This window comes from Bidens hawaiensis, unplaced genomic scaffold (genome assembly GCF_021521415.1).
Source record: "Bidens hawaiensis isolate Kalapana, Puna unplaced genomic scaffold, B.hawaiensis_p1.1 tig00049037_1, whole genome shotgun sequence".
Taxonomy (NCBI): Eukaryota; Viridiplantae; Streptophyta; class Magnoliopsida; order Asterales; family Asteraceae; genus Bidens; species Bidens hawaiensis.
In genome coordinates, this window is record NW_027498772.1 from 23,802 (window position 1) to 28,414 (window position 4,613).

The 4,613-nt window shown below is 37.1% G+C and overlaps 1 pseudogene across 1 annotated transcript; it reads left to right on the forward strand.

Annotated features, from left to right (window-relative positions):
- Positions 1 to 710: 710 nt before the first annotated feature.
- On the forward strand, positions 711 to 3,086 carry LOC143597782 (linamarin synthase 2-like; annotated as a pseudogene). Its single transcript, XR_013146990.1, has 2 exons — positions 711 to 1,220; positions 2,089 to 3,086. The product of XR_013146990.1 is annotated as a linamarin synthase 2-like (transcript).
- The last annotated feature ends 1,527 nt before the right edge of the window (positions 3,087 to 4,613 follow it).

Here is a 4,613-nt window from a genome sequence, read left to right on the forward strand (position 1 = left end):
AATTGTTCTTTCACCACCATTTGTAATGCCAAATGTCAATTTTTTGTTGGTTCTTACCATTTTTAGGAAACTATTTATTCTTATTTGAACCCTTTTCTATATATATATATATATATATATATATATATATATATATTAGGCCGGAGATGTGGTGTTGTGAGAAAAACAAAGGTTTATTTAGAAAACTTTAAAATCTAACGTGACATGAAATATAGATAATTTGTATAGGTTTGTAATAATATACATGGGATATGCCCTTAGACACGATATATAGTGTTGATGGTGTTGTCAAAAGTGGAACCACCTAGCACAAGCTCGTTGTCGATCATGAAATTTTCATATAATAAACAAACTGATTGAAGGGTCAAATTGGATTGTTAATTAAGAATCATTTAATTTTCTTTTCTATATCAACTTGAAGAATCATTTATTTTAATAATAACCCATCCAGCCATCAAACTGATAGTTGAATCTCATATATTTGTCTATTTTTAATATAACATGTATACAGATTACAGAATAAAAAGTTAGGGATATTCGAATCACATACGACATACCTACTCGAATGTATTATTCAATAGAAAAATACATAGAATCAAATAAATAAAAAAATGATAATAATAAGAAATGCACCCGAACAACGCACCATGGAGCCATCTAAGAAGTTTATATAACGTTAGAAAATTAATGTGAGTTCCACAACCTTAATCTAAATGGGTTCCACTTCCATAACCAAACCCCATGCAGCCCTAGTCCCATACCCCTCACAAGGCCATGTAACCCCTTTCATGAAGCTAGCAAAGCTTCTACACTCCCATGGCTTCCACATCACCTTTGTCAACACCGAATTCAACCACCGCCGCCTCATCTGTTCCAAAGGCCCAGAATCCGTCAACGACTTGCCAGATTTCCGGTTCGAGACCATTCCCGATGGTATGCCTCACTCGGATAGAGACGCCACTCAGGACGTGCCCATGCTTTGTGACATGACTAGAAAGACATGTTTGGGTCCGTTCAAAGAGTTGTTGTGTCGGTTGAACTCGTTGACCGGGGTTCCTCCGGTCAGCTGTGTGATTGGAGATGGTGTGATGAGCTTTGCCATAAAGGCGGCTATGGATTTAGGGATTCCTAGGTTCAGTTTTGGACCTCTCCTGCGTGCGCTTTCATGTTTTTTTTGCATTATAGAGAGTTTATCAAAAGGGGGATCTTTCTGTTTAAAGGTCGGTATAGTGTTACACAGTAACGGATCCAGAAATTTTTTCGATGAAGTCACCTTTTTAAAACGTTACGAATTTCACAAAACGAAAATTTTTTTTTGATACCCAACTAAGTATAATAACCCTAAGATATTCACCAATAAGGGTAATCACTATTCACTAGGAACTATCAAAATATGACTGGTATACATATGCATAACTTAGGATGCAAATAGTTAGGTTTGGTTAATTTGGCTGTTAATTTTCAGTTATGGTTATTCGTTATGTAAGGGTACGATTAACCGACTGTTTCCTTGAATAAGATTTGGCCTTCAATGCTTTATTGTGGACAGTTCGTTTATCGAATGGTTTGATTATGTACGGATTCGATTAGGTTATTTCCCTTTTGTATATGACTAAATTTCAGTGAAACCGAACTAATATAGTCTGTTAAAGAACATATTAAATCCAACAAACTATCAGTTTTACTACTATAAATATATCAAAAGACCAGATTAACGACCAATACAAGTCAACTTCTAGTGAGACTCCCGGCCACAAATTTGATTATTAATTTTGCTACAGGAATTCTGGTCGCAAATAAGTTGTAAATATAGGTGTCGCAAAAGTCATTCGTTACTAGGTTTAAACAACCAGCAAAACCTGTCACAAAGGCATTTGCGACAAGGGTTGCAAATATTTCAAGTTATGTTTTTCCAATTTTTTGGTTTATGGCTTAATTAGTTTAATAGTTTGGGTTGACTTTTGGGTTCGATTCAGATCTAAAACTTGGTTCATATCTGTTATTCACCTTACAAAAAATTATTATTCAAATTTCTATGATTTGTACATGTACACTATGATCACTATACATACTTGTAACTATTTGTAGACGATAGCTATTTAACGGATGGTACACTAGAAAAACCAATTGATTGGATCCCGGGGATGACCAATCTTCGTTATAAAGACATTCCAAGCTTCATTATAACAACGGATCCGAACGATATCATGTTTGATTTCATGGGAGAGGAAGCTCAAAATAACTTAAACGCACCCGCAATCATCTTCAACACGTTCGATGCATTGGAACACAAAGTAGTAGAGGCGATTGCTTCAAAATTAAACTACCCGAATATATACACAATAGGCCCTCTTCCTTTACTAGCCAGATATGTACCGCACGACAGTCCGGTACAATCACTCAACTCGAGTTTGTGGAGTCCAGACTCAAGTTGTTTACAGTGGCTAGACCAAAAGGAAGACGGGTCTGTTATCTATGTTAATTATGGTAGTGTGACTACCATGACTGACCAACACCTGGTCGAGTTCGCGTGGGGCCTGGAAAACAGTATGCAACCGTTTTTATGGGTGGTTCGACCCGATGTGACCATGGGGGATTCGGCCGCGTTGCCAGGAGAGTTTTTGGAAGAGATTAACGATAGAGGGATGTTGGTTAGTTGGTGTGATCAAGATAAGGTTTTGGCTCACCCTTCGGTTGGTGCGTTCTTGTCACATTGTGGATGGAATTCGACTACTGAGAGTATACTTGAAGGGGTCCCTTTGATTTGTTGGCCGTTTTTTCGGATCAACAAACAAATTGTCGGTTTGCATGCACCGAATGGGGGATCGGTATGGAGGTTAATCATGATGTGAAGAGAAATGAAGTTGAAGTTCTTGTTAGGGAGATGATGCAAGGGGATAAAGGGAAAGAAATAAGAACAAAGGCCAAAGAATGGAAAAGGAAAGCAAAAGAAGCTACTGATGTTGGTGGTTCATCATACAATAATTTTCAGAGGTTTATTAAAGAGGCCCTTCATTACCATACTTGATGTTGAAGATACTTTTGATTCTTGAAAAGTGAAGATGTGATTGACACTATGTTTTTTTTATCTACATGTTGTTTTGTTTGTTTAATGTGTGCGATTTCTGTATATACATGCAAAATATTTGAATTATCTGCATATATTTCAAGGAAAATTCCGGTGGCTTTATAGTCATGGTTGTAAGCGTTTATGGATTTCATCATAGCGGACTCTCTAAGATAGTCAATCTTGTTGGACGTAATTTCGGACTTCAAGTCATAAGTCGGTGAACTTGAAGGGCTAATAATGACAAGTCGGTCATAGTTGGTTATGTTTCCTAATTACAACATGTTTCCTAATTGTTTTGTAATTATAATTGTAACACCGCGTTTTAACCCTATAGGAATTTACCAAAAATAACTAACTTATAAAGTATATGGACTAATAAGGTAAAAATCTGAAATCTTAATCCATCGCGATACGTGATGGGGCAGGCATGAAGCCCATCGCGTAGCGCTATGGACTGGCACAAAGACCCAGTTTTGGGCGGCGTAGCGATACGTGATGACTCACCTCATGGGATCATCGCGTAGCGCGATGACCATGCTGAGTCACCGGACACGTGTCCAACCACGTGTCAACATGTGGCACGATATGACATGTCACGTGTCACCACCAGATAAGACCATGTTAAATTGCGGCGTCGCGATATGCGGCAGGCTATAAAGAAACCCATCGCGTATCGTGATGGGTACCAAATTCGCCTATAAAAGGGGGAGTGACAGGCTTGAACCATTTCATCCCAAAATTCACTTCTCTTTCACACACATGGCATAGAAAGGCGTGCCCTGTTGTCGTAACGAGCCGGCGTGCCATTTTCTCGAAGTTCATAAAAGTTTAGAAGTTATAATCGAGTAACAATCACATAAGCGAGAAGATCAAGATCCTACCTTTTTCTTATTATCATTCTAAGTATCTGTACTAAGGTAGGAGTTATGTTTAAGTCATTCACATTATAGCTTAGACAATCAATCGAGGCTATGGCCTTTAACATTGAAAGTATTTTATAAAACATTCTATAATCATTCATAAACATGTTTTCATAAACGTTACTTCATAGCAAGGTAATGTTAACAAAAGATATATTTTGACGGGCATGTAGTAAACTGTAAGGAGGATATCACTAGTAGTAAGTTTCTTGCATAAGGAAAGTAATTCGTACAAATTCCAATCAACCGAGGGACCTGTTTACTTACCTGGAGAAACTTACCAACGTGTTATAACCTATTAAGCCAAAGCATGCTATATTAAACGTCACATAAAAACTAAGTGTTTTCATTCACAATAAAAGACAAACGATTTCAAGGTTAAGCTTAGTAATCATAGCTTAATCAAGAAACACCATTCAAAGTATTTATAAAAACCTATTAATTGTATAGGTTAATATCATTCTCAATCAATCAAAGGTTTCAAACACAGACCGACGGTACAGGTGAATACGTTAACCTTTACAATCAGTCAAAACATATTTATACTCGATAAGATGAACAGGTGGATGTCTTAAACGAGTCAGTCAATGTTTACATGAGATTACATCGTCTCTAAAACGTTA